The 25870-nt window shown below is 43.9% G+C and overlaps 67 non-coding genes across 67 annotated transcripts; all 67 read right to left on the bottom strand.

Moving 5' to 3' along the window:
• Positions 1-525: 525 nt before the first annotated feature.
• On the bottom strand, positions 526-644 carry LOC132620894 (5S ribosomal RNA). The gene has a single exon (XR_009575320.1). It is a non-coding gene; the product is annotated as a 5S ribosomal RNA (ribosomal RNA).
• A 145-nt stretch (positions 645-789) lies between these two features.
• On the bottom strand, positions 790-908 carry LOC132620828 (5S ribosomal RNA). Its single transcript, XR_009575255.1, has one exon. It is a non-coding gene; the product is annotated as a 5S ribosomal RNA (ribosomal RNA).
• A 143-nt stretch (positions 909-1051) lies between these two features.
• LOC132620832 (5S ribosomal RNA) lies at positions 1052-1170 on the bottom strand. Its single transcript, XR_009575258.1, has one exon. It is a non-coding gene; the product is annotated as a 5S ribosomal RNA (ribosomal RNA).
• A 146-nt stretch (positions 1171-1316) lies between these two features.
• Positions 1317-1435, bottom strand: LOC132620850 (5S ribosomal RNA). The gene has a single exon (XR_009575276.1). It is a non-coding gene; the product is annotated as a 5S ribosomal RNA (ribosomal RNA).
• Positions 1436-1579: 144 nt separating this feature from the next.
• On the bottom strand, positions 1580-1698 carry LOC132620880 (5S ribosomal RNA). Its single transcript, XR_009575306.1, has one exon. It is a non-coding gene; the product is annotated as a 5S ribosomal RNA (ribosomal RNA).
• A 143-nt stretch (positions 1699-1841) lies between these two features.
• On the bottom strand, positions 1842-1960 carry LOC132620815 (5S ribosomal RNA). The gene has a single exon (XR_009575242.1). It is a non-coding gene; the product is annotated as a 5S ribosomal RNA (ribosomal RNA).
• Positions 1961-2104: 144 nt separating this feature from the next.
• On the bottom strand, positions 2105-2223 carry LOC132620774 (5S ribosomal RNA). The gene has a single exon (XR_009575202.1). It is a non-coding gene; the product is annotated as a 5S ribosomal RNA (ribosomal RNA).
• A 148-nt stretch (positions 2224-2371) lies between these two features.
• Positions 2372-2489, bottom strand: LOC132620940 (5S ribosomal RNA). Its single transcript, XR_009575365.1, has one exon. It is a non-coding gene; the product is annotated as a 5S ribosomal RNA (ribosomal RNA).
• Positions 2490-3677: 1188 nt separating this feature from the next.
• On the bottom strand, positions 3678-3796 carry LOC132620796 (5S ribosomal RNA). Its single transcript, XR_009575224.1, has one exon. It is a non-coding gene; the product is annotated as a 5S ribosomal RNA (ribosomal RNA).
• Positions 3797-3942: 146 nt separating this feature from the next.
• On the bottom strand, positions 3943-4061 carry LOC132620863 (5S ribosomal RNA). The gene has a single exon (XR_009575288.1). It is a non-coding gene; the product is annotated as a 5S ribosomal RNA (ribosomal RNA).
• A 141-nt stretch (positions 4062-4202) lies between these two features.
• On the bottom strand, positions 4203-4321 carry LOC132620763 (5S ribosomal RNA). The gene has a single exon (XR_009575192.1). It is a non-coding gene; the product is annotated as a 5S ribosomal RNA (ribosomal RNA).
• Positions 4322-4471: 150 nt separating this feature from the next.
• Positions 4472-4590, bottom strand: LOC132620866 (5S ribosomal RNA). Its single transcript, XR_009575291.1, has one exon. It is a non-coding gene; the product is annotated as a 5S ribosomal RNA (ribosomal RNA).
• A 142-nt stretch (positions 4591-4732) lies between these two features.
• On the bottom strand, positions 4733-4851 carry LOC132620778 (5S ribosomal RNA). Its single transcript, XR_009575207.1, has one exon. It is a non-coding gene; the product is annotated as a 5S ribosomal RNA (ribosomal RNA).
• Positions 4852-4997: 146 nt separating this feature from the next.
• LOC132620933 (5S ribosomal RNA) lies at positions 4998-5116 on the bottom strand. Its single transcript, XR_009575359.1, has one exon. It is a non-coding gene; the product is annotated as a 5S ribosomal RNA (ribosomal RNA).
• A 141-nt stretch (positions 5117-5257) lies between these two features.
• Positions 5258-5376, bottom strand: LOC132620762 (5S ribosomal RNA). The gene has a single exon (XR_009575191.1). It is a non-coding gene; the product is annotated as a 5S ribosomal RNA (ribosomal RNA).
• Positions 5377-5526: 150 nt separating this feature from the next.
• LOC132620862 (5S ribosomal RNA) lies at positions 5527-5645 on the bottom strand. Its single transcript, XR_009575287.1, has one exon. It is a non-coding gene; the product is annotated as a 5S ribosomal RNA (ribosomal RNA).
• Positions 5646-5790: 145 nt separating this feature from the next.
• Positions 5791-5909, bottom strand: LOC132620787 (5S ribosomal RNA). The gene has a single exon (XR_009575216.1). It is a non-coding gene; the product is annotated as a 5S ribosomal RNA (ribosomal RNA).
• Positions 5910-6048: 139 nt separating this feature from the next.
• Positions 6049-6167, bottom strand: LOC132620799 (5S ribosomal RNA). The gene has a single exon (XR_009575227.1). It is a non-coding gene; the product is annotated as a 5S ribosomal RNA (ribosomal RNA).
• A 139-nt stretch (positions 6168-6306) lies between these two features.
• On the bottom strand, positions 6307-6425 carry LOC132620854 (5S ribosomal RNA). Its single transcript, XR_009575280.1, has one exon. It is a non-coding gene; the product is annotated as a 5S ribosomal RNA (ribosomal RNA).
• A 145-nt stretch (positions 6426-6570) lies between these two features.
• LOC132620939 (5S ribosomal RNA) lies at positions 6571-6689 on the bottom strand. Its single transcript, XR_009575364.1, has one exon. It is a non-coding gene; the product is annotated as a 5S ribosomal RNA (ribosomal RNA).
• Positions 6690-6828: 139 nt separating this feature from the next.
• LOC132620802 (5S ribosomal RNA) lies at positions 6829-6947 on the bottom strand. Its single transcript, XR_009575230.1, has one exon. It is a non-coding gene; the product is annotated as a 5S ribosomal RNA (ribosomal RNA).
• Positions 6948-7092: 145 nt separating this feature from the next.
• Positions 7093-7211, bottom strand: LOC132620900 (5S ribosomal RNA). Its single transcript, XR_009575325.1, has one exon. It is a non-coding gene; the product is annotated as a 5S ribosomal RNA (ribosomal RNA).
• Positions 7212-7350: 139 nt separating this feature from the next.
• LOC132620858 (5S ribosomal RNA) lies at positions 7351-7469 on the bottom strand. Its single transcript, XR_009575284.1, has one exon. It is a non-coding gene; the product is annotated as a 5S ribosomal RNA (ribosomal RNA).
• Positions 7470-7614: 145 nt separating this feature from the next.
• Positions 7615-7733, bottom strand: LOC132620919 (5S ribosomal RNA). The gene has a single exon (XR_009575345.1). It is a non-coding gene; the product is annotated as a 5S ribosomal RNA (ribosomal RNA).
• A 144-nt stretch (positions 7734-7877) lies between these two features.
• Positions 7878-7996, bottom strand: LOC132620904 (5S ribosomal RNA). Its single transcript, XR_009575330.1, has one exon. It is a non-coding gene; the product is annotated as a 5S ribosomal RNA (ribosomal RNA).
• A 144-nt stretch (positions 7997-8140) lies between these two features.
• On the bottom strand, positions 8141-8259 carry LOC132620838 (5S ribosomal RNA). Its single transcript, XR_009575264.1, has one exon. It is a non-coding gene; the product is annotated as a 5S ribosomal RNA (ribosomal RNA).
• A 144-nt stretch (positions 8260-8403) lies between these two features.
• LOC132620853 (5S ribosomal RNA) lies at positions 8404-8522 on the bottom strand. The gene has a single exon (XR_009575279.1). It is a non-coding gene; the product is annotated as a 5S ribosomal RNA (ribosomal RNA).
• A 145-nt stretch (positions 8523-8667) lies between these two features.
• On the bottom strand, positions 8668-8786 carry LOC132620937 (5S ribosomal RNA). The gene has a single exon (XR_009575362.1). It is a non-coding gene; the product is annotated as a 5S ribosomal RNA (ribosomal RNA).
• A 139-nt stretch (positions 8787-8925) lies between these two features.
• LOC132620812 (5S ribosomal RNA) lies at positions 8926-9044 on the bottom strand. The gene has a single exon (XR_009575240.1). It is a non-coding gene; the product is annotated as a 5S ribosomal RNA (ribosomal RNA).
• A 146-nt stretch (positions 9045-9190) lies between these two features.
• Positions 9191-9309, bottom strand: LOC132620924 (5S ribosomal RNA). Its single transcript, XR_009575350.1, has one exon. It is a non-coding gene; the product is annotated as a 5S ribosomal RNA (ribosomal RNA).
• Positions 9310-9448: 139 nt separating this feature from the next.
• Positions 9449-9567, bottom strand: LOC132620857 (5S ribosomal RNA). Its single transcript, XR_009575283.1, has one exon. It is a non-coding gene; the product is annotated as a 5S ribosomal RNA (ribosomal RNA).
• Positions 9568-9711: 144 nt separating this feature from the next.
• LOC132620918 (5S ribosomal RNA) lies at positions 9712-9830 on the bottom strand. Its single transcript, XR_009575344.1, has one exon. It is a non-coding gene; the product is annotated as a 5S ribosomal RNA (ribosomal RNA).
• Positions 9831-9974: 144 nt separating this feature from the next.
• LOC132620903 (5S ribosomal RNA) lies at positions 9975-10093 on the bottom strand. Its single transcript, XR_009575328.1, has one exon. It is a non-coding gene; the product is annotated as a 5S ribosomal RNA (ribosomal RNA).
• Positions 10094-10237: 144 nt separating this feature from the next.
• On the bottom strand, positions 10238-10356 carry LOC132620837 (5S ribosomal RNA). Its single transcript, XR_009575263.1, has one exon. It is a non-coding gene; the product is annotated as a 5S ribosomal RNA (ribosomal RNA).
• A 1188-nt stretch (positions 10357-11544) lies between these two features.
• Positions 11545-11663, bottom strand: LOC132620794 (5S ribosomal RNA). The gene has a single exon (XR_009575222.1). It is a non-coding gene; the product is annotated as a 5S ribosomal RNA (ribosomal RNA).
• A 145-nt stretch (positions 11664-11808) lies between these two features.
• On the bottom strand, positions 11809-11927 carry LOC132620841 (5S ribosomal RNA). The gene has a single exon (XR_009575267.1). It is a non-coding gene; the product is annotated as a 5S ribosomal RNA (ribosomal RNA).
• Positions 11928-12066: 139 nt separating this feature from the next.
• On the bottom strand, positions 12067-12185 carry LOC132620761 (5S ribosomal RNA). The gene has a single exon (XR_009575190.1). It is a non-coding gene; the product is annotated as a 5S ribosomal RNA (ribosomal RNA).
• A 146-nt stretch (positions 12186-12331) lies between these two features.
• On the bottom strand, positions 12332-12450 carry LOC132620893 (5S ribosomal RNA). Its single transcript, XR_009575319.1, has one exon. It is a non-coding gene; the product is annotated as a 5S ribosomal RNA (ribosomal RNA).
• Positions 12451-12592: 142 nt separating this feature from the next.
• On the bottom strand, positions 12593-12711 carry LOC132620805 (5S ribosomal RNA). The gene has a single exon (XR_009575232.1). It is a non-coding gene; the product is annotated as a 5S ribosomal RNA (ribosomal RNA).
• Positions 12712-12865: 154 nt separating this feature from the next.
• LOC132620873 (5S ribosomal RNA) lies at positions 12866-12984 on the bottom strand. The gene has a single exon (XR_009575298.1). It is a non-coding gene; the product is annotated as a 5S ribosomal RNA (ribosomal RNA).
• Positions 12985-13128: 144 nt separating this feature from the next.
• On the bottom strand, positions 13129-13247 carry LOC132620811 (5S ribosomal RNA). The gene has a single exon (XR_009575239.1). It is a non-coding gene; the product is annotated as a 5S ribosomal RNA (ribosomal RNA).
• Positions 13248-13393: 146 nt separating this feature from the next.
• LOC132620906 (5S ribosomal RNA) lies at positions 13394-13512 on the bottom strand. The gene has a single exon (XR_009575332.1). It is a non-coding gene; the product is annotated as a 5S ribosomal RNA (ribosomal RNA).
• A 139-nt stretch (positions 13513-13651) lies between these two features.
• LOC132620847 (5S ribosomal RNA) lies at positions 13652-13770 on the bottom strand. The gene has a single exon (XR_009575273.1). It is a non-coding gene; the product is annotated as a 5S ribosomal RNA (ribosomal RNA).
• Positions 13771-13915: 145 nt separating this feature from the next.
• LOC132620806 (5S ribosomal RNA) lies at positions 13916-14034 on the bottom strand. The gene has a single exon (XR_009575233.1). It is a non-coding gene; the product is annotated as a 5S ribosomal RNA (ribosomal RNA).
• A 141-nt stretch (positions 14035-14175) lies between these two features.
• LOC132620760 (5S ribosomal RNA) lies at positions 14176-14294 on the bottom strand. Its single transcript, XR_009575189.1, has one exon. It is a non-coding gene; the product is annotated as a 5S ribosomal RNA (ribosomal RNA).
• Positions 14295-14439: 145 nt separating this feature from the next.
• Positions 14440-14558, bottom strand: LOC132620877 (5S ribosomal RNA). Its single transcript, XR_009575302.1, has one exon. It is a non-coding gene; the product is annotated as a 5S ribosomal RNA (ribosomal RNA).
• A 144-nt stretch (positions 14559-14702) lies between these two features.
• LOC132620818 (5S ribosomal RNA) lies at positions 14703-14821 on the bottom strand. The gene has a single exon (XR_009575245.1). It is a non-coding gene; the product is annotated as a 5S ribosomal RNA (ribosomal RNA).
• Positions 14822-14970: 149 nt separating this feature from the next.
• LOC132620869 (5S ribosomal RNA) lies at positions 14971-15089 on the bottom strand. The gene has a single exon (XR_009575295.1). It is a non-coding gene; the product is annotated as a 5S ribosomal RNA (ribosomal RNA).
• Positions 15090-15228: 139 nt separating this feature from the next.
• LOC132620784 (5S ribosomal RNA) lies at positions 15229-15347 on the bottom strand. The gene has a single exon (XR_009575212.1). It is a non-coding gene; the product is annotated as a 5S ribosomal RNA (ribosomal RNA).
• Positions 15348-15494: 147 nt separating this feature from the next.
• On the bottom strand, positions 15495-15613 carry LOC132620905 (5S ribosomal RNA). Its single transcript, XR_009575331.1, has one exon. It is a non-coding gene; the product is annotated as a 5S ribosomal RNA (ribosomal RNA).
• Positions 15614-15751: 138 nt separating this feature from the next.
• LOC132620846 (5S ribosomal RNA) lies at positions 15752-15870 on the bottom strand. Its single transcript, XR_009575272.1, has one exon. It is a non-coding gene; the product is annotated as a 5S ribosomal RNA (ribosomal RNA).
• A 146-nt stretch (positions 15871-16016) lies between these two features.
• On the bottom strand, positions 16017-16135 carry LOC132620810 (5S ribosomal RNA). The gene has a single exon (XR_009575238.1). It is a non-coding gene; the product is annotated as a 5S ribosomal RNA (ribosomal RNA).
• Positions 16136-16277: 142 nt separating this feature from the next.
• Positions 16278-16396, bottom strand: LOC132620758 (5S ribosomal RNA). Its single transcript, XR_009575187.1, has one exon. It is a non-coding gene; the product is annotated as a 5S ribosomal RNA (ribosomal RNA).
• Positions 16397-16541: 145 nt separating this feature from the next.
• Positions 16542-16660, bottom strand: LOC132620871 (5S ribosomal RNA). Its single transcript, XR_009575297.1, has one exon. It is a non-coding gene; the product is annotated as a 5S ribosomal RNA (ribosomal RNA).
• Positions 16661-16802: 142 nt separating this feature from the next.
• On the bottom strand, positions 16803-16921 carry LOC132620804 (5S ribosomal RNA). Its single transcript, XR_009575231.1, has one exon. It is a non-coding gene; the product is annotated as a 5S ribosomal RNA (ribosomal RNA).
• A 152-nt stretch (positions 16922-17073) lies between these two features.
• Positions 17074-17192, bottom strand: LOC132620910 (5S ribosomal RNA). The gene has a single exon (XR_009575335.1). It is a non-coding gene; the product is annotated as a 5S ribosomal RNA (ribosomal RNA).
• A 144-nt stretch (positions 17193-17336) lies between these two features.
• LOC132620834 (5S ribosomal RNA) lies at positions 17337-17455 on the bottom strand. Its single transcript, XR_009575260.1, has one exon. It is a non-coding gene; the product is annotated as a 5S ribosomal RNA (ribosomal RNA).
• Positions 17456-17605: 150 nt separating this feature from the next.
• On the bottom strand, positions 17606-17724 carry LOC132620868 (5S ribosomal RNA). The gene has a single exon (XR_009575294.1). It is a non-coding gene; the product is annotated as a 5S ribosomal RNA (ribosomal RNA).
• Positions 17725-17863: 139 nt separating this feature from the next.
• LOC132620782 (5S ribosomal RNA) lies at positions 17864-17982 on the bottom strand. The gene has a single exon (XR_009575210.1). It is a non-coding gene; the product is annotated as a 5S ribosomal RNA (ribosomal RNA).
• A 147-nt stretch (positions 17983-18129) lies between these two features.
• Positions 18130-18248, bottom strand: LOC132620899 (5S ribosomal RNA). The gene has a single exon (XR_009575324.1). It is a non-coding gene; the product is annotated as a 5S ribosomal RNA (ribosomal RNA).
• A 139-nt stretch (positions 18249-18387) lies between these two features.
• LOC132620781 (5S ribosomal RNA) lies at positions 18388-18506 on the bottom strand. The gene has a single exon (XR_009575209.1). It is a non-coding gene; the product is annotated as a 5S ribosomal RNA (ribosomal RNA).
• A 153-nt stretch (positions 18507-18659) lies between these two features.
• Positions 18660-18778, bottom strand: LOC132620889 (5S ribosomal RNA). Its single transcript, XR_009575315.1, has one exon. It is a non-coding gene; the product is annotated as a 5S ribosomal RNA (ribosomal RNA).
• Positions 18779-18917: 139 nt separating this feature from the next.
• On the bottom strand, positions 18918-19036 carry LOC132620779 (5S ribosomal RNA). The gene has a single exon (XR_009575208.1). It is a non-coding gene; the product is annotated as a 5S ribosomal RNA (ribosomal RNA).
• Positions 19037-19181: 145 nt separating this feature from the next.
• On the bottom strand, positions 19182-19300 carry LOC132620878 (5S ribosomal RNA). The gene has a single exon (XR_009575304.1). It is a non-coding gene; the product is annotated as a 5S ribosomal RNA (ribosomal RNA).
• A 140-nt stretch (positions 19301-19440) lies between these two features.
• LOC132620800 (5S ribosomal RNA) lies at positions 19441-19559 on the bottom strand. Its single transcript, XR_009575228.1, has one exon. It is a non-coding gene; the product is annotated as a 5S ribosomal RNA (ribosomal RNA).
• Positions 19560-19704: 145 nt separating this feature from the next.
• Positions 19705-19823, bottom strand: LOC132620922 (5S ribosomal RNA). Its single transcript, XR_009575348.1, has one exon. It is a non-coding gene; the product is annotated as a 5S ribosomal RNA (ribosomal RNA).
• Positions 19824-19981: 158 nt separating this feature from the next.
• Positions 19982-20100, bottom strand: LOC132620931 (5S ribosomal RNA). The gene has a single exon (XR_009575357.1). It is a non-coding gene; the product is annotated as a 5S ribosomal RNA (ribosomal RNA).
• Between the last annotated feature and the right edge of the window lie 5770 nt (positions 20101-25870).

The raw sequence follows: 25870 nt of genomic DNA, 5'->3' as shown, positions 1-25870 counted from the left end.
CTGTTGTAGCTTAAAGTTTTTTATTACTTTGGGGTTTAGATTTAGTGTGTATTTCTATAATGCTTACTTTTTCGATATGTTACTAAAGTCATTTATTAAAATAAGATCATATTATTAAACATGCACCATGCATGTTCAAAAAACAAAAGTGATCGTTATCAGTGATGTTGGGATGTGGCATGAACTTAAGTAGTTAAATAAGTGATAAGATAAAAATTAATCAATATGAGTATAGGGAAAAAGATTAGTATGTAAATTGGTGAAATTTAAACGTCCATAAGTCGCTAAACAAGGCACGTCCGATTTACAAACGCATTTCTGTTTTATTTTGCGTATTATTTGCCGAGATCTAATGCCGCCAAAGATATACTGCAGCAAGGTGGTTTGGCTGAGTTGAATTTTGTGAAACAACAACCTGTTATCCCCATTCAATTTCAATTTTGCTCCAAATTGGTGCACAATTTTCATTCATCTTTAGTAAAAAATCTAGTGATAAAAAATAGATAATTAAAAGCGACAAAAGGAGGGATGCAACACGGGGATTTCCCAAGGGGTCACCCATCCTAGTACTACTCTCACCCAGGCACGCTTAACTTCGGAGTTCTGATGGAATCCGATGCGTTAGTGCTGGTATGATCGTATCCGTCATTCCTAACGCTCTAAATTCTATTAAACCCTTTCCTTCCCCCCCCCCCCTCCCCGCCCACGCTTAACTAAAATCCTGTCCTTTTCACATCTCGGCCGGGACGTTATTTTGCAAAACATATATAATTAAAAGCGACAAACGAAGGGATGCAACACGAGGACTTCCCAGGGGGTCACCCATCCTAGTACTACTCTCGCCCAAGCACGCTTAACTTCGGAGTTCTGATGGGATCCGGTGCGTTAGTGCTGCTATGATCGCATCTGTCATTGCTAGCGCTCTAAATTCTATTAAACCCTTTCCTACCCCTCTCCCCTCCTCGCCCACGCTTAACTAAAATCCTGTCCTTTTCATATCTCGGCCCGAACGTTATTTTGCAAAAAATATATAATTAAAAGCGACAAAAGGAGGATGCAACACGAGGACTTCCCAGGCGGTCACCCATCCTAGTACTACTCTCGCCCAAGCACGCTTAACTTCGGAGTTATGATGGGATCCGGTACTTCAGTGCTGGTATGATCGCATCCGTCATTCCTAGCGCTCTAAATTCTATTAAACCCTTTCCTACCCCCTCTCCCACTCGCCGCCCACGCTTAACTAAGAGCCTGTCCTTTTCACATCTCGGCCCGGACGTTATTTTGCAAAACATATATAATTAAAAGCGACAAAAGAAGGGATGCAACACGAGGACTTCCTAGGGGGTCACCCATCCAAGTACTACTCTCGCCCAAGCACGCTTAACTTTGGAGTTCTGATGGGATCCGGTGCGTTAGAGCGGGTATGATCGCATCCGTCATTCCTAGCGCTCTAAATTCTATTAAACCCTTTTCTACCCCCCCCCCCTCCCCGCCCAGGCTTAACTAAAAGCCTGTCCTTTTCACATCTCGGCCCGGACGTTATTTTGCAAAAAATATATAATTAAAAGCGACAAAAGAAGGGATGCAATACGACGACTTCCCAGGGTGTCACCCATCCTAGTACTACTCTCGCCCAAGCACGCTTAACTTCGGAGTTCTGATGGGATCCGGTGCGTTAATGCTGGTATGATCGCACCCGTCATTCCTAGTGCTCTAAATTCTATTAAACCCTTTCCTACCCCCCCCCCCTCCCCGCCCACGCTTAACTAAAAGCCTGTCCTTTTCAAATCTCGGCCCGAACGTTATTTTGCCAAAAATATATAATTAAAAGCGATAAAAGGAGGATGCAACACGAGGACTTCCCAGGGGGTCACCCATCCTAGTACTACTCTCGCCCAAGCACTCTTAACTTCGGAGTTCTGATGGGATCCGGTGCGTTAGTGCTGGTATGATCGCATCCGTCATTCCTAGCGCTCTAAATTCTATGAAACCTTTTCCTACCCCCCCCCCCCTCCCCGCCCACGCTTAACTAAAAGCCTGTCCTTTTCACATCTCGTTCCGATCGTTATTTTGCAAAAAATATATAATTAAAAGCGACAAAAGGAGGATGCAACACGAGGACTTCCCAGGGGGTCACCCATCCTAGTACTACTCTCGCCCAAGCACGCTTAACTTCGGAGTTCTTATGGGATCCGGTGCGTTAGTGCTGGTATGATCGCATCCGTCATTCCTAGCGCTCTAAATTCTATTAAACCCTTTCCTACCCCCCCCCCCCCCTTACCCGCCCACGCTTAACTATAAGTCTGTCGTTTTCACATCTCGGCCCGAACGTTATTTTGCAAAAAATATATAATTAAAAGTGACAAAAGAAGGGATGCAACACGACGACAACCCAGGGGGTCACCCATCCTAGTACTATCTCGCCCAAGCACGCTTAACTTCGGAGTTTTGATGGGATCCGGTGCGTTAATGCTGGTATGATCGCATCCGTCATTCCTAGCGCTCTAAATTCTATTAAACCCTTTCCTACCCCCTCCCCCTCCCCGCCCACGCTTAACTAAAAGGCTGTCCTTTTCACATCTCAGGCCCGACGTTATTTTGCAAAAATATATAATTAAAAGCGACAAAAGGAGGGATGCAACACGAGGACTTCCCTAGGGGGTCACCCATCCTAGTACTACTTTGTAGTTTTATTTGGATAAATTTCTTGTGAAAGTGTCGTCAATTAATTAAAATTTGCACCACATGAAACCTATTGAATGATCCTTCCCACTACAACTTTTCCCTCGGTATTCAGATTTTATATCATAATCATAAACTTTTGGTCTTTATATAAACTCTCTTATCTTTTAGTCTTAATTAAATATTATTCGTAATTGATTGTAATATCATTGCAAACAGCTTTATCATAAGTAAATTGAAAAGTCTAACCTTTACTTCGTAATTCTGGGTGTCTTTTTTTTCACAATTTTTCCATACTTCCGCCATTGGTTAATCTTGCTTCGAGACTGTCGGAACTTCAATATTTTATATAGAAACTTACTTATTTTTGTGTGATTAATAAGGTAGGCTCAATACACAAGGATAAGCAAAACTTCGGGTCGTTGTTTTAGTGGTTGAAAAGTGCTCGAAGTCCATTTTTGTTTGAAGACCTGTTGTCATTAGCTTAAAGTTTTTTATTATTAGGGTTTAGATTTAAGTGTGTTATTTTTTAATGCTTAACTTTATTTCGAATATGTTACGGTCTTTTTAAAATAAGATATATTATTAAAACATGCACCATGCACCCAACCAAGACAAGGCATGATTCAAAACAAAAGTGCTCGATTATCAGTGATGTTTGATGTGGCATGAACTTAAGTAGTTAAATAAATTGATAAGATAAAATTATCAAATAATGAGTATAGGGAAAAAATTAGTTGTAAATTGGTGAAAATTTAAACGGTCATAACGTTGCGCTCGCACGTCCGATTTACACGATTTCTTTTTTATTTTGCGTATTTTTGCGAGATCTAGCCGCCCAAACTGCAGCAAGGTGGTTTGGCTGAGTTGATTTTTGAAAAAACACCTGTTATCCCATTCAATTTCAATTTTGCTCAAAATTGGTGCACAATTTTCATTAATCTTTAGTAAAAAATCTAGTGATAAAAAATTGAAAATTAAAAGAGACAAAAGGAGGGATGCAACACGGGGACTTCCCAAGGGGTCACCCATCCTAGTACAACTCTCGCCCAGGCACGCTTAACTTCGGAGTTCTGATGGGATCCGGTGCGTTAGTGCTGGTATGATCGCATCCGTCATTCCTAGCGCTCTAAATTCTATTAAACCCTTTCCTACCCCCCCCCCCCCTCCCCGCCCACGCTTAACTAAAAGCCTGTCCTTTTCACATCTCGACCCGGACATTATTTTGCAAAACATATATAATTAAAAGCGACAAAAGAAGGGATGCAACACGACGACTTCCCAGGAGGTCACCCATCCTAGTACTACTCTCACCCACGCACGCTTAACTTCGGAGTTCTGATGGGATCCAGTGCGTTAGTGCTGGTATGATCGCATCCGTCATTCCTAGCGCTCTAAATTCTATTAAACCCTTTCCTACCCCCCCCCTCCCCGCCCACGCTTAACTAAAAGCCTGTCCTTTTCACATCTCGGCCCGAACGTTATTTTGCAAAAAATATATAATTAAAAGCGACAAAATGAGGATGCAACACGAGGACTTCCCAGGGGGTCACCCATCCTAGTACTACTCTCGCCCGAGCACGCTTAACTTCGGAGTTCTGATGGGATCCGGTGCGTTAGTGCTGGTATGATCGCATCCGTCATTTCTTGCTCTCTAAATTCTAATAAACCCTTTCCTACCCCCCCCCCCTCCCCCTTCCCGCCCACGCTTAACTAAAAGCCTGTCCTTTTCACATCTCGGCCCGGACGTTATTTTGCAAAAAATATATAATTAAAAGCGACAAAAGAAGGGATGCAACACGAGGACTTCCCAGGGGGTCACCCATCCAAGTACTACTCTCGCCCAAGCACGCTTAACTTCAGAGTTCTAATGGGATTTGGGGCGTTAGTGCGGGTATGATCGCATCCGTCATTCCTAGCGCTCTAAATTCTATTAAACCCTTTCCTACCCCTCTCCCTCCCCGCCCACGCTTAACTAAAAGGCTGTCCTTTTCACATCTCAGCCCGAACGTTATTTTGCCAAAAATATATAATTAAAAGCGACAAAAGGAGGATGCAATACGAGGACTTCCCAGGGGGTCACCCATCCTAGTACTTCTCTCGCCCAAGCACGCTTAACTTCGGAGTTCTGATGGGATCCGGTGCGTTAGTGCTGGTATAATCGCATCCGTCATTCCTAGCGCTCTAAATTCTATTAAACCCTTTCCTACCCCCCCCCCCCCTTCCCGCCCACGCTTAACTATAAGCCTGTCCTTTTCACATCTCGGCCCGAACGTTATTTTGCAAAAAATATATAATTAAAAGCGACAAAAGAAGGGATGCAACAAGACGACTTCCCAGGGGGTCACCCATCCTAGTACTACTCTCGCCCAAGCACGCTTAACTTCGTAGTTCTGATGGGATCTGGTGTGTTAATGCTGGTATGATCACACCCGTCATTCCTAGCGCTCTAAATTCTATTAAACACTTTCCTACCCCCCCCCTCCCCGCCCACGCTTAACTAAAAGCCTGTCCTTTTCACATCTCGGCCCGAACGTTATTTTGCAAAAAATATATAATTAAAAGCGACAAAATGAGGATGCAACACGAGGACTTCCCAGGGGGTCACCCATCCTAGTACTACTCTCGCCCGAGCACGCTTAACTTCGGAGTTCTGATGGGATCCGGTGCGTTAGTGCTGGTATGATCGCATCCGTCATTTCTTGCTCTCTAAATTCTAATAAACCCTTTCCTACCCCCCCCCCCTCCCCCTTCCCGCCCACGCTTAACTAAAAGCCTGTCCTTTTCACATCTCGGCCCGGACGTTATTTTGCAAAAAATATATAATTAAAAGCGACAAAAGAAGGGATGCAACACGAGGACTTCCCAGGGGGTCACCCATCCTAGTACTACTCTCGCCCAAGCACGCTTAACTTCAGAGTTCTAATGGGATTCGGGGCGTTAGTGCTGGTATGATCGCATCCGTCATTCCTAGCGCTCTAAATTCTATTAAACCCTTTCCTACCCCCCCCCCCCTCCCCGCCCACGCTTAACTAAAAGCCTGTCCTTTTCACATCTCGTTCCGATCGTTATTTTGCAAAAAATATATAATTAAAAGCGACAAAAGAAGGGATGCAACACGAGGACTTCCCAGGGGGTCACCCATCCTAGTACTACTCTCGCCCAAGCACGCTTAACTTCGGAGTTCTAATGGGATCTGGTGCGTTAGTGCTGGTATGATCGCATCCGTCATTCCTAGCGCTCTAAATTCTATTAAACCCTTTCCTACCCCCCCTCCCCGCCCACGCTTAACTAAAAGCCTGTCCTTTTCACATCTCGTCCCGATCGTTATTTTGCAAAAAATATATAATTAAAAGCGACAAAAGGAGGATGCAACACGAGGACTTCCCAGGGGGTCACCCATCCTAGTACTTCTCTCGCCCAAGCACGCTTAACTTCGGAGTTCTTATGGGATCCGGTGCGTTAGTGCTGGTATAATCGCATCCGTCATTCCTAGCGCTCTAAATTCTATTAAACCCTTTCCTACCCCCCTTCCCCGCCCACGCTGAACTAAAAGCCTGTCCTTTTCACATCTCAACCCGAACGTTATTTTGCCAAAAATATATAATTAAAAGCGACAAAAGGAGGATGCAACACGAGGACTTCCCACGGGGTCACCCATCCTAGTACTTCTCTCGCCCAAGCAAGCTTAACTTCGGAGTTCTTATGGGATCCAGTGCGTTAGTGCTGGTATGATCGCATCCGTCATTCCTAGCGCTCTAAATTCTATTAAACCCTTTCCTACCCCCCCCCCCCTTCCCGCCCACGCTTAACTATAAGCCTGTCCTTTTCACATCTCGGCCCGAACGTTATTTTGCAAAAAATATATAATTAAAAGCGACAAAAGAAAGGATGCAACAAGACGACTTCCCAGGGGGTCACCCATCCTAGTACTACTCTCGCCCAAGCACGCTTAACTTCGTAGTTCTGATGGGATCTGGTGTGTTAATGCTGGTATGATCACACCCGTCATTCCTAGTGCTCTAAATTCTATTAAACCCTTTCCTACCCCCCTTCCCCGCCCACGCTGAACTAAAAGCCTGTCCTTTTCACATCTCAACCCGAACGTTATTTTGCCAAAAATATATAATTAAAAGCGACAAAAGGAGGATGCAACACGAGGACTTCCCAGGGGGTCACCCATCCTAGTACTTCTCTCGCCCAAGCACGCTTAACTTCGGAGTTCTTATGGGATCCAGTGCGTTAGTGCTGGTATGATCGCATCCGTCATTCCTAGCGCTCTAAATTCTATTAAACCCTTTCCTACCCCCCCCCCCCCTTCCGCCCACGCTTAACTATAAGCCTGTCCTTTTCACATCTCGGCCCGAACGTTATTTTGCAAAAAATATATAATTAAAAGCGACAAAAGAAAGGATGCAACAAGACGACTTCCCAGGAGGTCACCCATCCTAGTACTACTCTCGCCCAAGCACGCTTAACTTCGGAGTTCTGATGGGATCTGGTGTGTTAATGCTGGTATGATCACACCCGTCATTCCTAGTGCTCTAAATTCTATTAAACCCTTTCCTACTCCCCTTCCCCGCCCACGCTGAACTAAAAGCCTGTCCTTTTCACATCTCAACCCGAACGTTATTTTGCCAAAAATATATAATTAAAAGCAACAAAAGGAGGATGCAACACGAGGACTTCCCAGGGGGTCACCCATCCTAGTACTTCTCTCGCCCAAGCACGCTTAACTTCGAAGTTCTTATGGGATCCGCTGCGTTAGTGCTGGTATGATCGCATCCGTCATTCCTAGCGCTCTAAATTCTATTAAACTCTTTCCTACCCCCCCCCCCCCTTCCCGCCCACGCTTACCTATAAGCCTGCCTTTTCACATCTCGGCCCGAACGTTATTTTGCAAAAAATATATAATTAAAAGCGACAAAAGAAGGGATGCAACACGACGTCATCTCAGGGGGTCACCCATCCTTGTACTACTCTCGCCCAAGCACGCTTAACTTCGGATTTCTAATGGGATCCAGTGCGTTAGTGCTGGTATGATCGCATCCGTCATTCCTAGCGCTCTAAATTCTACTAAACCCTTTCCTACCCCCCTCCCCTCCCCGCCCACGCTTAACTATAAGCCTGTCATTTTCACATCTCGGCCCGAACGTTATTTTGCAAAAAATATATAATTAAAAGCGACAAAAGAAGGGATGCAACACGACGTCATCTCAGGGGGTCACCCATCCTAGTACTACTCTCGCCCAAGCACGCTTAACTTCGGATTTCTAATGGGATCCGGTGCGTTAGTGCTGGTAAGATCGCATCCGTCATTCCTAGCGCTCTAAATTCCACTAAACCCTTTCCTACCTCCCTCCCCTCCCCGCCCACGCTTAACTAAAATCCTGTCCTTTTCACATCTCGGCCCGGACGTTATTTTGCAAAAAATATATAATTAAAAGCGACCAAAGAAGGGATGCAACACGAGGAGTTCCCAGGGGGTCACCCATCGTAGTACTACTCTCGCCTAAGCACGCTTAACTTCGGAGTTCTGATGGGATCCGGTGCGTTAGTGCTGGTATGAACGCATCCGTCATTCCTAGCGCTGTAAATTCTATTAAACCATTTCCTACCCCCCCCCCCCTCCCCGCCCACGCTTAACTAAAAGCCTGTCCTTTTCACATCTCGGCCCGGACATTATTTTGCAAAAAATATATAATTAAAAGCGACAAAAGGAGGATGCAACACGAGGACTTCCCACGGGGTCACCCATCCTAGTACTTCTCTCGCCCAAGCAAGCTTAACTTCGGAGTTCTTATGGGATCCAGTGCGTTAGTGCTGGTATGATCGCATCCGTCATTCCTAGCGCTCTAAATTCTATTAAACCCTTTCCTACCCCCCCCCCCCTTTCCGCCCACGCTTAACTATAAGCCTGTCCTTTTCACATCTCGGCCCGAACGTTATTTTGCAAAAAATATATAATTAAAAGCGACAAAAGAAAGGATGCAACAAGACGACTTCCCAGGGGGTCACCCATCCTAGTACTACTCTCGCCCAAGCACGCTTAACTTCGTAGTTCTGATGGGATCTGGTGTGTTAATGCTGGTATGATCACACCCGTCATTCCTAGTGCTCTAAATTCTATTAAACCCTTTCCTACCCCCCTTCCCCGCCCACGCTGAACTAAAAGCCTGTCCTTTTCACATCTCAACCCGAACGTTATTTTGCCAAAAATATATAATTAAAAGCGACAAAAGGAGGATGCAACACGAGGACTTCCCACGGGGTCACCCATCCTAGTACTTCTCTCGCCCAAGCACGCTTAACTTCGGAGTTCTTATGGGATCCAGTGCGTTAGTGCTGGTATGATCGCATCCGTCATTCCTAGCGCTCTAAATTCTATTAAACCCTTTCCTACCCCCCCCCCCCCTTTCCGCCCACGCTTAACTATAAGCCTGTCCTTTTCACATCTCGGCCCGAACGTTATTTTGCAAAAAATATATAATTAAAAGCGACAAAAGAAAGGATGCAACAAGACGACTTCCCAGGAGGTCACCCATCCTAGTACTACTCTCGCCCAAGCACGCTTAACTTCGGAGTTCTGATGGGATCTGGTGTGTTAATTCTGGTATGATCACACCCGTCATTCCTAGTGCTCTAAATTCTATTAAACCCTTTCCTACTCCCCTTCCCCGCCCACGCTGAACTAAAAGCCTGTCCTTTTCACATCTCAACCCGAACGTTATTTTGCCAAAAATATATAATTAAAAGCAACAAAAGGAGGATGCAACACGAGGACTTCCCAGGGGGTCACCCATCCTAGTACTTCTCTCGCCCAAGCACGCTTAACTTCGAAGTTCTTATGGGATCCGCTGCGTTAGTGCTGGTATGATCGCATCCGTCATTCCTAGCGCTCTAAATTCTATTAAACTCTTTCCTACCCCCCCCCCCCTTCCCGCCCACGCTTACCTATAAGCCTGCCTTTTCACATCTCGGCCCGAACGTTATTTTGCAAAAAATATATAATTAAAAGCGACAAAAGAAGGGATGCAACACGACGTCATCTCAGGGGGTCACCCATCCTTGTACTACTCTCGCCCAAGCACGCTTAACTTCGGATTTCTAATGGGATCCAGTGCGTTAGTGCTGGTATGATCGCATCCGTCATTCCTAGCGCTCTAAATTCTACTAAACCCTTTCCTACCCCCCTCCCCTCCCCGCCCACGCTTAACTATAAGCCTGTCATTTTCACATCTCGGCCCGAACGTTATTTTGCAAAAAATATATAATTAAAAGCGACAAAAGAAGGGATGCAACACGACGTCATCTCAGGGGGTCACCCATCCTAGTACTACTCTCGCCCAAGCACGCTTAACTTCGGATTTCTAATGGGATCCGGTGCGTTAGTGCTGGTAAGATCGCATCCGTCATTCCTAGCGCTCTAAATTCCACTAAACCCTTTCCTACCTCCCTCCCCTCCCCGCCCACGCTTAACTAAAATCCTGTCCTTTTCACATCTCGGCCCGGACGTTATTTTGCAAAAAATATATAATTAAAAGCGACCAAAGAAGGGATGCAACACGAGGAGTTCCCAGGGGGTCACCCATCGTAGTACTACTCTCGCCTAAGCACGCTTAACTTCGGAGTTCTGATGGGATCCGGTGCGTTAGTGCTGGTATGAACGCATCCGTCATTCCTAGCGCTGTAAATTCTATTAAACCATTTCCTACCCCCCCCCCCTCCCCGCCCACGCTTAACTAAAAGCCTGTCCTTTTCACATCTCGGCCCGGACATTATTTTGCAAAAAATATATAATTAAAAGCGACAAAAGGAGGGATGCAACATGAGGACTTCCCGGGGGTCACCCATCCTAGTACTACTTTTTACTTTTATTTGGATAAATTTCTTGTGAAAGTGTCGTCAATTAATTAAAATTTGCACCACATGAAACCTATTGAATGATCCTTCCCACTACAACTTTTCCCTCGGTATTCAGATTTTATATCATAATCATAAACTTTTGGTCTTTATATAAACTCTCTTATCTTTTAGTCTTAATTAAATATTATTCGTAATTGATTGTAATATCATTGCAAACGGCTTTATCATAAGTTAATTGAAAAGTCTAACCTTTACTTCGTAATTCTGGGTGTCTTTTTTTTCACAATTTTTCCATACTTTCGCCATTGGTTAATCATGCTTCGAGACTGTCGGAACTTCAATATTTTATATAGAATCCTACTTATTTTTGTGTGATTAATAAGGTAGGCTCAATACATCAAGAATAAGCAAAACTTCGAGTCGTTGTTTTAGTGGTTGAAAAGTGCTCGAAGTCCATTTTTGTTTGAAGACCTGTTGTCATTAGCTTAAAGTTTTTTATTATTATTGTTTAGATTTAAGTGTGTTATTTTTTAATGCTTAACTTTATTTCGAATATGTTACGATCTTTTTAAAATAAGATATATTATTAAAACATGCACCATGCACCCAACCAAGACAAGGCATGATTCAAAACAAAAGTGCTCGATTATCAGTGATGTTTGATGTGGCATGAACTTAAGTAGTTATATAAATTGATAAGATAAAATTATCAAATAATGAGTATAGGGAAAAAAGTAGTTGTAAATTGGTGAAAATTTAAACGGTCATAACGTTGCGCTCGCACGTCCGATTTACACGATTTCTTTTTTATTTTGCGTATTTTTGCGAGATCTAGCCGCCCAAACTGCAGCAAGGTGGTTTGGCTGAGTTGATTTTTGAAAAAACACCTGTTATCCCATTCAATTTCAATTTTGCTCAAAATTGGTGCACAATTTTCATTAATCTTTAGTAAAAAATCTAGTGATAAAAAATTGAAAATTAAAAGAGACAAAAGGAGGGATGCAACACGGGGACTTCCCAAGGGGTCACCCATCCTAGTACAACTCTCGCCCAGGCACGCTTAACTTCGGAGTTCTGATGGGATCCGGTGCGTTAGTGCTGGTATGATCGCATCCGTCATTCCTAGCGCTCTAAATTCTATTAAACCCTTTCCTACCCCCCCCCCCCTCCCCGCCCACGCTTAACTAAAAGCCTGTCCTTTTCACATCTCGACCCGGACATTATTTTGCAAAACATATATAATTAAAAGCGACAAAAGAAGGGATGCAACACGACGACTTCCCAGGAGGTCACCCATCCTAGTACTACTCTCACCCACGCACGCTTAACTTCGGAGTTCTGATGGGATCCGGTGCGTTAGTGCTGGTATGATCGCATCCGTCATTCCTAGCGCTCTAAATTCTATTAAACACTTTCCTACCCCCCCTCCCCGCCCACGCTTAACTAAAAGCCTGTCCTTTTCACATCTCGGCCCGAACGTTATTTTGCAAAAAATATATAATTAAAAGCGACAAAATGAGGATGCAACACGAGGACTTCCCAGGGGGTCACCCATCCTAGTACTACTCTCGCCCGAGCACGCTTAACTTCGGAGTTCTGATGGGATCCGGTGCGTTAGTGCTGGTATGATCGCATCCGTCAATTCTTGCTCTCTAAATTCTAATAAACCCTTTCCTACCCCCCCTCCCCCTTCCCGCCCACGCTTAACTAAAAGCCTGTCCTTTTCACATCTCGGCCCGGACGTTATTTTGCAAAAAATATATAATTAAAAGCGACAAAAGAAGGGATGCAACACGAGGACTTCGCAGGGGGTCACCCATCCAAGTACTACTCTCGCCCAAGCACGCTTAACTTCGGAGTTCTAATGGGATTTGGGGCGTTAGTGCGGGTATGATCGCATCCGTCATTCCTAGCGCTCTAAATTCTATTAAACCCTTTCCTACCCCTCTCCCTCCCCGCCCACGCTTAACTAAAAGGCTGTCCTTTTCACATCTCAGCCCGAACGTTATTTTGCCAAAAATATATAATTAAAAGCGACAAAAGGAGGATGCAATACGAGGACTTCCCAGGGGGTCACCCATCCTAGTATTACTCTCGCCCAAGCACGCTTAACTTCGGAGTTCTGATGGGATCCGGTGCGTTAGTGCTGGTATGGTCGCATCCGTCATTCCTAGCGCTCTAAATTCTATTAAACCCTTTCCTACCCCCCCCCCCCCCTTCCCCCTCCCCGCCCACGCTTAACTAAAAGCCTGTCCTTTTCACATCTTGGCACCGACGTTATTTTGCAAAAAATATATAATTAAAAGCGACAAAAGAAGGGATGTAACACGACGACTTCCCAGGGGGTCACCCATCCTAGTACTGCTCTCGCCCAAGCACGCTTAACTTCGGATTTCTGACGGGATCCGGTGCGTTAGTGCTGGTATGATCACATCCGTCTTTCCTAGCGCTCTAAATTCTATTAAACCCTTTCCTACCCCCCCCCCCCTCCCCGCCCACGCTTAACTAAAAGCCTGTCCTTTTCACATCTCGTTCCGATCGTTATTTTGCAAAAAATATATAATTAAAAGCGACAAAAGGAGGATGCAACACGAGGACTTCCCAGGGGGTCACCCATCCTAGTACTTCTCTCGCCCAAGCACGCTTAACTTCGGAGTTCTTATGGGATCCGGTGCGTTAGTGCTGGTATGATCGCATCTGTCATTCCTAGCGCTCTAAATTCTATTAAACCCTTTCCTACCCCCCCCCCCCCTTTCCGCCCACGCTTAACTATAAGCCTGTCCTTTTCACATCTCGGCCCGAACGTTATTTTGCAAAAAATATATAATTAAAAGCGACAAAAGAAAGGATGCAACAAGACGACTTCCCAGGGGGTCACCCATCCTAGTACTACTCTCGCCCAAGCACGCTTAACTTCGGAGTTCTGATGGGATCTGGTGTGTTAATGCTGGTATGATCACACCCGTCATTCCTAGTGCTCTGAATTCTATTAAACCCTTTCCTACCCCCCTTCCCCGCCCACGCTGAACTAAAAGCCTGTCCTTTTCACATCTCAACCCGAACGTTATTTTGCCAAAAATATATAATTAAAAGCGACAAAAGGAGGATGCAACACGGGGACATCCCAAGGGGTCACCCATCCTAGTACAACTCTCGCCCAGGCACGCTTAACTTCGGAGTTCTGATGGGATCCGGTGCGTTAGTGCTGGTATGATCGCATCCGTCATTCCTAGCGCTCTAAATTCTATTAAACCCTTTCCTACCCCCCCCCCCCTCCCCGCCCACGCTTAACTAAAAGCCTGTCCTTTTCACATCTCGACCCGGACATTATTTTGCAAAAAATATATAATTAAAAGCGACAAAAGAAGGGATGCAACACGACGACTTCCCAGGAGGTCACCCATCCTAGTACTACTCTCGCCCACGCACGCTTAACTTCGGAGTTCGGATGGGATCCGGTGCGTTAGTGCTGGTATGATCGCATCCGTCATTCCTAGCGCTCTAAATTCTATTAAACACTTTCCTACCCCCCCCCTCCCCGCCCACGCTTAACTAAAAGCCTGTCCTTTTCACATCTCGGCCCGAACGTTATTTTGCAAAAAATATATAATTAAAAGCGACAAAATGAGGATGCAACACGAGGACTTCCCAGGGGGTCACCCATCCTAGTACTACTCTCGCCCGAGCACGCTTAACTTCGGAGTTCTGATGGGATCCGGTGCGTTAGTGCTGGTATGATCGCATCCGTCAATTCTTGCTCTCTAAATTCTAATAAACCCTTTCCTACCCCCCCTCCCCCTTCCCGCCCACGCTTAACTAAAAGCCTGTCCTTTTCACATCTCGGCCCGGACGTTATTTTGCAAAAAATATATAATTAAAGCGACAAAAGAAGGGATGCAACACGAGGACTTCCCAGGGGCTCACCCATCCTAGTACTGCTCTCGCCCAAGCACGCTTAACTTCGGATTTCTGACGGGATCCGGTGCGTTAGTGCTGGTATGATCACATCCGTCTTTCCTAGCGCTCTAAATTCTATTAAACCCTTTCCTACCCCCCCCCCCCTCCCTGCCCACGCTTAACTAAAAGCCTGTCCTTTTCACATCTCGTTCCGATCGTTATTTTGCAAAAAATATATAATTAAAAGCGACAAAAGGAGGATGCAACACGAGGACTTCCCAGGGGGTCACCCATCCTAGTACTTCTCTCGCCCAAGCACGCTTAACTTCGGAGTTCTTATGGGATCTGGTGCGTTAGTGCTGGTATGATCGCATCCGTCATTCCTAGCGCTCTAAATTCTATTAAACCCTTTCCTACCCCCCCCCCCCCCCCTTCCCGCCCACGCTTAACTATAAGCCTCTCCTTTTCACATCTCGGCCCGAACGTTATTTTGCAAAAAATATATAATTAAAAGCGACAAAAGAAGGGATGCAACACGACGACTTCCCAGGGGGTCACCCATCCTAGTACTACTCTCGCCCAAGCACGCTTAACTTCGGAGTTCTGATGGGATCTGGTGTGTTAATGCTGGTATGATCACACCCGTCATTCCTAGTGCTCTAAATTCTATTAAACCCTTTCCTACCCCCCTTCCCCACCCACGCTGAACTAAAAGCCTGTCCTTTTCACATCTCAACCCGAACGTTATTTTGCCAAAAATATATAATTAAAAGCGACAAAAGGAGGATGCAACACGAGGACTTCCCAGGGGGTCACCCATCCTAGTACTTCTCTCGCCCAAGCACGCTTAACTTCGGAGTTCTTATGGGATCCGGTGCGTTAGTGCTGGTATGATCGCATCCGTCATTCCTAGCGCTCTAAATTCTATTAAACCCTTTCCTACCCCCCCCCCCCCTTTTCCGCCCACGCTTAACTATAAGCCTGTCCTTTTCACATCTCGGCCCGAACGTTATTTTGCAAAAAATATATAATTAAAAGCGACAAAAGAAAGGATGCAACAAGACGACTTCCCAGGGGGTCACCCATCCTAGTACTACTCTCGCCCAAGCACGCTTAACTTCGGAGTTCTGATGGGATCTGGTGTGTTAATGCTGGTATGATCACACCCGTCATTCCTAGTGCTCTAAATTCTATTAAACCCTTTCCTACCCCCTTCCCCGCCCACGCTGAACTAAAAGCCTGTCCTTTTCACATCTCAACCCGAACGTTATTTTGCCAAAAATATATAATTAAAAGCGACAAAAGGAGGATGCAACACGGGGACATCCCAAGGGGTCACCCATCCTAGTACAACTCTCGCCCAGGCACGCTTAACTTCGGAGTTCTGATGGGATCCGGTGCGTTAGTGCTGGTATGATCGCATCCGTCATTCCTAGCGCTCTAAATTCTATTAAACCCTTTCCTACCCCCCCCCCCCCTCCCCGCCCACGCTTAACTAAAAGCCTGTCCTTTTCACATCTCGACCCGGACATTATTTTGCAAAAAATATATAATTAAAAGCGACAAAAGAAGGGATGCAACACGACGACTTCCCAGGAGGTCACCCATCCTAGTACTACTCTCGCCCACGCACGCTTAACTTCGGAGTTCTGATGGGATCCGGTGCGTTAGTGCTGGTATGATCGCATCCGTCATTCCTAGCGCTCTAAATTCTATTAAACACTTTCCTACCCCCCCCCCTCCCCGCCCACGCTTAACTAAAAGCCTGTCCTTTTCACATCTCTGCACGAACGTTATTTTGCAAAAAATATATAATTAAAAGCGACAAAATGAGGATGCAACACGAGGACTTCCCAGGGGGTCACCCATCCTAGTACTACTCTCGCCCGAGCACGCTTAACTTCGGAGTTCTGATGGGATCCGGTGCGTTAGTGCTGGTATGATCGCATCCGTCATTTCTTGCTCTCTAAATTCTAATAAACCCTTTTCTACCCCCCTCCCCCTTCCCGCCCACGCTTAACTAAAAGCCTGTCCTTTTCACATCTCGGCCCGGACGTTATTTTGCAAAAAATTTATAATTAAAAGCGACAAAAGAAGGGATGCAACACGAGGACTTCCCAGGGGGTCACCCATCCAAGTACTACTCTCGCCCAAGCACGCTTAACTTCGGAGTTCTGATGGGATTTGGGGCGTTAGTGCGGGTATGATCGCATCCGTCATTCCTAGCGCTCTAAATTCTATTAAACCCTTTCCTACCCCTCTCCCTCCCCGCCCACGCTTAACTAAAAGGCTATCCTTTTCACATCTCAGCCCGAACGTTATTTTGCCAAAAATATATAATTAAAAGCGACAAAAGGAGGATGCAATACGAGGACTTCCCAGGGGGTCACCCATCCTAGTATTACTCTCGCCCAAGCACGCTTAACTTCGGAGTTCTGATGGGATCCGGTGCGTTAGTGCTGGTATGGTCGCATCCGTCATTCCTAGCGCTCTAAATTCTATTAAACCCTTTCCTACCCCCCCCCCCCCTCCCCCTCCCCGCCCACGCTTAACTAAAAGCCTGTCCTTTTCACATCTTGGCCCCGACGTTATTTTGCAAAAAATATATAATTAAAAGCGACAAAAGAAGGGATGTAACACGACGACTTCCCAGGGGCTCACCCATCCTAGTACTGCTCTCGCCCAAGCACGCTTAACTTCGGATTTCTGACGGGATCCGGTGCGTTAGTGCTGGTATGATCACATCCGTCTTTCCTAGCGCTCTAAATTCTATTAAACCCTTTCCTACCCCCCCCCCCCTCCCTGCCCACGCTTAACTAAAAGCCTGTCCTTTTCACATCTCGTTCCGATCGTTATTTTGCAAAAAATATATAATTAAAAGCGACAAAAGGAGGATGCAACACGAGGACTTCCCAGGGGGTCACCCATCCTAGTACTTCTCTCGCCCAAGCACGCTTAACTTCGGAGTTCTTATTGGATCCGGTGCGTTAGTGCTGGTATGATCGCATCCGTCATTCCTAGCGCTCTAAATTCTATTAAACCCTTTCCTACCCCCCCCCCCCCCCCCTTCCCGCCCACGCTTAACTATAAGCCTCTCCTTTTCACATCTCGGCCCGAAAGTTATTTTGCAAAAAATATATAATTAAAAGCGACAAAAGAAGGGATGCAACACGACGACTTCCCAGGGGGTCACCCATCCTAGTACTACTCTCGCCCAAGCACGCTTAACTTCGGAGTTCTGATGGGATCTGGTGTGTTAATGCTGGTATGATCACACCCGTCATTCCTAGTGCTCTAAATTCTATTAAACCCTTTCCTACCCCCCTTCCCCACCCACGCTGAACTAAAAGCCTGTCCTTTTCACATCTCAACCCGAACGTTATTTTGCCAAAAATATATAATTAAAAGCGACAAAAGGAGGATGCAACACGAGGACTTCCCAGGGGGTCACCCATCCTAGTACTTCTCTCGCCCAAGCACGCTTAACTTCGGAGTTCTTATGGGATCCGGTGCGTTAGTGCTGGTATGATCGCATCCGTCATTCCTAGCGCTCTAAATTCTATTAAACCCTTTCCTACCCCCCCCCCCCCCTTCCCGCCCACGCTTAACTATAAGCCTCTCCTTTTCACATCTCGGCCCGAACGTTATTTTGCAAAAAATATATAATTAAAAGCGACAAAAGAAGGGATGCAACACGACGACTTCCCAGGGGGTCACTCATCCTAGTACTACTCTCGCCCAAGCACGCTTAACTTCGGAGTTCTGATGGGATCTGGTGTGTTAATGCTGGTATGATCACACCCGTCATTCCTAGTGCTCTAAATTCTATTAAACCCTTTCCTACCCCCCTTCCCCACCCACGCTGAACTAAAAGCCTGTCCTTTTCACATCTCAACCCGAACGTTATTTTGCAAAAAATATATAATTAAAAGCGACAAAAGGAGGATGCAACACGAGGACTTCCCAGGGGGTCACCCATCCTAGTACTTCTCTCGCCCAAGCACGCTTAACTTCGGAGTTCTTATGGGATCCGGTGCGTTAGTGCTGGTATGATCGCATCCGTCATTCCTAGCGCTCTAAATTCTATTAAACCCTTTCCTACCCCCCCCCCCCCCCCCCCCTTCCCGCCCACGCTTAACTATAAGTCTCTCCTTTTCACATCTTGGCCCGAACGTTATTTTGCAAAAAATATATAATTAAAAGCGACAAAAGAAGGGATGCAACACGACGACTTCCCAGGGGGTCACCCATCCTAGTACTACTCTCGCCCAAGCACGCTTAACTTCGGAGTACTGATGGGATCTGGTGTGTTAATGCTGGTATGATCACACCCGTCATTCCTAGTGCTCTAAATTCTATTAAACCCTTTCCTACCCCCCTTCCCCACCCACGCTGAACTAAAAGCCTGTCCTTTTCACATCTCAACCCGAACGTTATTTTGCCAAAAATATATAATTAAAAGCGACAAAAGGAGGATGCAACACGAGGACTTCCCAGGGGGTCACCCATCCTAGTACTTCTCTCGCCCAAGCACGCTTAACTTCGGAGTTCTTATGGGATCCGGTGCGTTAGTGCTGGTATGATCGCATCCGTCATTCCTAGCGCTCTAAATTCTATTAAACCCTTTCCTACCCCCCCCCCCCTTCCCGCCCACGCTTAACTATAAGCCTGTCCTTTTCACATCTCGGCCCGAACGTTATTTTGCAAAAAATATATAATTAAAAGCGACAAAAGAAGGGATGCAACACGACGACTTCCCAGGGGGTCACCCATCCTAGTACTACTCTCGCCCAAGCAAGCTTAACTTCGGAGTTCTGATGGGATCTGGTGCGTTAATGCTGGTATGATCACACCCGTCATTCCTAGTGCTCTAAATTCTATTAAACCCTTTCCTACCCCCCTTCCCCGCCCACGCTGAACTAAAAGCCTGTCCTTTTCACATCTCGGCCCGGACGTTATTTTGCAAAAAATATATAATTAAAAACGACAAAAGAAGGGATGCAACACGAGGACTTCCCAGGGGGTCACCCATCCTAGTACTTCTCTCGCCCGAGCACGCTTAACTTCGGAGTTCTGATGGGATCCGATGCGTTAGTGCTGGTATGATCGCATCCGTCATTTCTTGCGCTCTAAATTCTAATAAACCCTTTCCTACCCCCCCTCCCCCTTCCCGCCCACGCATAACTAAAAGCCTGTCCTTTTCACATCTCGGCCCGGACGTTATTTTGCAAAAAATATATAATTAAAAGCAGCAAAAGGAGGATGCAACACGAGGACCTCCCAGGGGGTCACCCATCCTAGTACTACTCTCACCCAAACACGATTAACTTCGGAATTCTGATGGGATCCGGTGCGTTAGTGCTGGTATTGTCTCATCCGTCATTCCTAGCGCTCTAAATTCTATTAAGCCCTTTCCTCCTCTCCCCCCCCCCCCCCCCGGCTCCACGCCTCTGCTCAACTAAAAGTCTGTCCGTTTCACATCTCGGCCCGGACATTATTTTTGCAAAAAAATATATAATTAAAAGCGACAAAAGGAGGGATGCAACACGAGGACTTCCCAGGGGGTCACCCATCCTAGTACTACTCTCGCCCAAGCACGCTTAACTTCGGAGTTCTGATGGGATCCGGTGCGTTAGTGCTGGTATGATCGCATCCGTCAGTCCTAGCGCTCTAAATTCTATTAAACCCTTTCCTACCCCCCCCCCCTCCCCGCCCACGGTTAACCCTTTACAATTAAATATGCAGCAAACGTACCCCAAAAAGGTAACGGGGGAAGTGAGAAGTCCTACAAGTGATCAAGGATAAGTATCAGGGACAGACGGGACTACTAAAGAAAAATCGCAGCGTTGGAAGAGATGAGAGTTTTAAAAGAGGAATATTTATAGGAATTTCAACAATCGTCAAAAGAAAGAAAGACAGTATGCCTATGGATAGCACGACAGCAGTGCTACCTGAGATTTGAAAGTATCTCCTGCGTCGTGTAATTTTTAAGTCCCCGTTGATACTAAATCGTGAGAGTATATGTCATAGAACCATATAAATAATCGTCCTGAGAAAATGGCTAGTAAAATAGTGTGGGTACGACAACAAATATTTGAAGAAGAATGAAAGCTAGTTAAGTCTCAATTAGCTGCTGGTAGAGGAGAGCCAAGGACTTAAACAGGAAAGCATACTCGTATTGAAAGGAAGTTGTGATTAAGTAAGATCTTATTTTAGTCTCATGCTTATGAGTTATGTTGTAATGATGTTAAGATTACAGGAGAGGAAATTGGAGGAAAGATTCAAACAAAGATTCGAAAATATTTTGAATAGTGGATTAGTATGTTGTAAGTATAATCTTGTGATAGGGGATAACAACGATGATAAGAAAATATTGTATACAAGAGTATAAGGAATGATGCTGAGGATTGTTGTATGGGTCGAATGGAGTCCCATTTGAATATAGATCTCTTGGCTATGTATTTTGACGCATTGGATGAGTAATCCGAGGTAAAGTAGTTAATGATAATAATAAGCCATTGGCAAGGAAATGCTATTGCAAGCTATCTGGGCGCTACCATAGGTGTAACTATGATGACATTGTAAGGAATTAAGGAGTTTGATAAAAGCATTAAAAAGGAGATGGAATGATATGTATATAAAATCGATTAATACTAAGAGCGTAATCTAAAATAGCACTAGAGAAGCAAGCAAGGAAAAGTGCCGCAGCGAAATAAGAAAGTTGTCCACTAGTAGAGAAATAGAGGGTTGTGAAATAGGAGGAACTAAGTCAATGGAAGGTAAAGTCGTGAAGACAAGATCGCAGGAAAAGGATTCAAGGATATAACTAAAGGAGATGGACATTTAAGGAATTAAGAGATCCGCTTGATTGATAAATCGAAATGACAGATAATTGCGTCAAACTATGGGAAAGACTTATTAAGTGATAATCGAGCAAAGGTTAAAAGTAGAAGGAGAAACCCAAAGGCAGTGATCAAGGATATTGCGTTTGATTAGATCAATTGGGTGACAACGAAACCTCGTGGAACAAGCAACATGGTGGCTCTTATTGGAAAAGGAACAAATGAAGGTTACAGACAAAAGAAGGAGTGAAAAGATCCGAATTCGCTGCGTGACTATGAATCTTGGTTATTTTTCGACAAACTTCTGAATTCATCCCTAATTTATTAGCCGAACTAAGGATCAGAAACTTTAAGAGTAAATTGAAGGAAATGAATCATTAAAGAAGAGATTTGAGATGTTTTTGATATAAGTACAAGAATTGCCGTTAGTTAGCCAAGTGCTAGAAGTCCAATTGAAGGAAAGAGAAATTAAGAGAGACATTTCTGTGTTGCAATGGTTGAAATATAAAGTACCGCAAAGATTAATTCAGCTACTATAGAAAGCAAAGGATGCTAAAATGTGACCAGTCTTGGGGTTATCTTTAAGGAAGTAAGAATAAGAATAAGTCAACTCCAAGAAGACTAAGGCTTGGGACATCTGTGAAACGTAAGAATAGACTGCGTAATTCGAATAAGTTCAGTTTTAAATGAGCAAATAAGACTGCAAGTAAGTAAAGTAAATACCGACAAATACGGGTAAAAACATTGACATCTACCTCGGAGCGAACTCTACCTCAACATTCGAGGACGAATGTTTTTGAAAGGGGGGAGAATGTTACACCCCGTACCTCGGAGAAGCACTGGTTAAATTTGAATGTGAGTATGTCGAGTTACGACTAGGTAAAACAACTTTGGAGTATGAGGAACGAGGCATTATTAAGTATATTATTTAAGTAAATGATGATTATGATCTCGTAAGTCGTAATCGGGAAAGACTATTTTGAAACACAAGAACATGTCCATTATCATGTATAATAAATGATAAATATCATGTATGGAGAGTTTCGGAAGGTTTCGAGATCAAGAAAATTGAAGAAAATAAGTTTGACGAAAATTTGAGAAATGTTGGGTAGATTTTTAGTCAACTTTGGAGGGGCATATCTCCTAGTATATTAGGAGTTTTAAGGTGAAACAAAAGCCTAAAATGAATTTCGTCGAGTCTAGTTTCTAATGCAACAAACCTCTAGTAGATAGGACATCGGAGTAGAGAATTATAGATGTTACAAACTGAGTTGGCAAAGCAGAAACAGGGCTGCTACAGTACTGCTACAGTACTGCCGACTTTGCCCACTTATAAAAGGGATAAAATCCCTCTTTTTGGTCACAAAAAGCTCTCAAAATTTCCAGAAAATTCAGAAACTTAGGGGAGCAAAAATACATCACAAAAATGAGAATTTTGGGTAATTCCAACTGACGAAGTATTAATTGAGGTCCAAGTAATGTGCGGTTGTGATTATAGTATTGTCTTGCAGCGGAATTGGCTTGGATTCAAGGTGAATATTAGAGATATTATTGTCCTAACAAGGAAAAAGGTATGAATCTCTCCTTATTGGTATTAATTTCGGCTTCTTTACGGAAATAAAGTTATTAAATAGTCATATTACAAGTTGGTTAGTTGAGAAATTTAGAAAACATCGTGTGGGATGTTTTAGGTTATATATTGGTATGGATAATGGTGTTGATGATGTTGGTATTGTTGTTGTTGATTGGTTGTTGATATTACGATTTCGGGCTAGGCATATAAACAGGGGAGATGCTGCCCGAATTTCGACAGAATCTAAATGGAATTAAATTAGGGGTTTAAGACGAGCGTATGAAGATGAGCCTAACAATAGTATGAATGGTTGTATATGTAGATTACGAGGCTGCGAATGATCTTAAGGGAATTGCAAGACAGGAAGTAAGTTGGAAGTCGAAAAAAATTATCTTCCAAGTATGTTAAGGCTCGTCCCTTTCTTTCAAAAGGCATGATCCCTGTGATTATAATTCCATAAATGTTTTCATAGCCTCCTTATTTCCAAAAGTTAGATGTTCATGATTCCAAGGCATAACCCCTTTCCTAATAATTCATGAATGTTTTCCAAAATGTTCGTATTTCCCAAACCAGAGGTTTATGACTCCATAAGCTTTTATGACAACAACGATGGATATGTTTTAAAAGGACAACGATGATGTCAAGGGTGAGAATATTTCTATGATGACTATGATGAGAACAATTTCATGTTTAAAGGTTCCAAGTTTATGATTTCAATGACGATAAAAGAATGTTGAACTATTTCTTGATTTCTCAATTTTATTCATGGATGATGACTATTTTTTTTAAAAGATTCCAAAAGTATATGAATTGATGCCTTATGAGATTTATGATCCTATTCTATGTTTTCTCTTGATACTATTCTTCATTAATAGTCTCACCTTATAAAAATTGTTCCTTCAAGGTGAGACAAAGCGACGATGATTATTCCATAATATAATCGGAGGTTACCGACGTTACATCACTCCGATGCACTTATAGATTTTACTTGGCTCTCATGCATGCTTTATATATATGTATGTATTTTCTCACACCGCGCCGCGCTATAGTCGGCCGGGCATGGCATGTAGATGTGCACACCACTGCAGTGGGCATGTTATGATATTGCCCCGGACGCGGGAGGCCCGAACGCGAGCTAATGATGATAACACCGAGCCTCAATGGCCGGGCATGATACTATATATATGACACCGAGCCTTAATGGCCGGGCATGGTACTATGTATATGTATAAAATGTTTTTTTTTTAAAAGGCTAAGCATGTATGACATCCGCCTTATGAGGCATTCAGATGTACAGGCTATTTCTCTTACTCCATGTTACCTTTCATATCTATATTATGGTGTTATTCATGCCTTATATACTCAGTCCATTATTCGTACTGAACGTCCCTTCTTGTGGACGCTGCGATTCATGCCACGCAGGTGTATACAGATGAGTAGAGGATATTGCTAGAAGATGTTCTAGCTGGATTGGCGAGCTCAATTTCCTTCCGGAGTGTTGCCGAGTCAGAGTATCTATGTTATGGTATATTGATTTATGTTAGAGACTTTTCAGACAGAGTCACGTATATAGCATGCCAGTCCTGCAAGCGGCTCTGCAAGCCGATGTATCATTATGCATTATGTTACAAATTTCATATGATTACATATTTTACTTGATTCGAGAAAGACGAAAAGAATGTTTTTGAAAGGCTTTCATTATGCATTTCATTTCGGGATTTAAGAGTCCAGTGAGATTATGAATATAACGAGAACCAGTGGGTTCGCTCGGCTCTAAGTAAAGGGTCGGGTGCCCATCATGCCCTATCAGGACTGGGGTGTGACAGTTTGGCCGAGCCAATTTTTGAAAAAACACCTGTTATCCCATTCAATTTCAATTTTGCTCCAAATTGGTGCACAATTTTTATTCATCTTTAGTAAAAATCTAGTGATAAAAGATATATTTGAAGATGGTAATCTCGTGGTAGTGATGTTTTGAATGTCAATTTCAAGGTTCGAAATTGAATTTATGAAAACAAGTTAGATGGAATTAGTGAACTTTATAAATAATAAAAAATGTCTACATTGTCACTTTCACAAACTTGGCTTGATGGTTTAGCCATCTCTTTTTTATCCCAACCACCAGGGATCAAACCTAGGTGGAAGCATGTTTTAGTAAATATTAAGTATTTTTTTTATATCTATTTCGTAATAATAAATCTTATTTTAAAAAGATTGCAACATATTCGAAATAAAGCTACGCATTAAAAAATAACACACTTAAGGAACACTTAGTGTTTTTTGGCGTATCTATTTCTTAATGATAAATCTTATTTTCTCTTTGTTATCGTTTATAACTAACTCGCGTGATATCCTTAGATCAAGGGAGGGAGAGGTGCGGCGGGGAAGGAAAAAGCTTACGAAGATCAAGATTTCTTTTCATTGAACACAAAGAAGATTGAAGATAGCCGATGCATGTGCGTCTTATCTGAAGGGAACACTCTTTTTTGACTGTCGTGGCGGTGGTATGATTGTCGGGCCCTTTCCTCGTCCGCCCTTCCTATTGGGATGGTAGCCTTCGCGCTTTGCCTGCCCTTTCTAATAAAAAATTCTAGCTGGATTCCATAATTGTGTATCTCGATCCAAAGGTTCTTTCTCGATCTTGCTATAGGAATTGGGCAGTATGAAAAAGGAAAATGTGAACCTAATTGAAGTTACTCGCTTAGTTGGACCCATTTTTTTTTTCTTTTTCAAGCGATTTTGTTATAACCTTTTCTTCTTCTCAAAGAACCAAAAATAAGTGTTTTTGCTAATGTTTTCTACACAACAGTTCTTTTTCTTTTTGCTACGGATGCTGTAATGAGAGACAAATTAAGAACTATTGGTCCATCGTGACCCTTGATTTTGTTGTGATACATATTAGTAGTAGTAATTAACACAATGAGTATCTTTTATTAGCATGAAAAAAGTAAATTAAATTTGTTAACCCATTAGGTCAATCTAAAGATAAATATCTAACTTTCTAAAGTAT

This window comes from Lycium barbarum, chromosome 11 (assembly GCF_019175385.1).
Source record: "Lycium barbarum isolate Lr01 chromosome 11, ASM1917538v2, whole genome shotgun sequence".
NCBI classification, from domain to species: Eukaryota; Viridiplantae; Streptophyta; class Magnoliopsida; order Solanales; family Solanaceae; genus Lycium; species Lycium barbarum.
The sequence above is the reverse complement of the archived record's forward strand: the minus strand, read 5'-3'. Positions and strand labels throughout refer to the sequence as shown.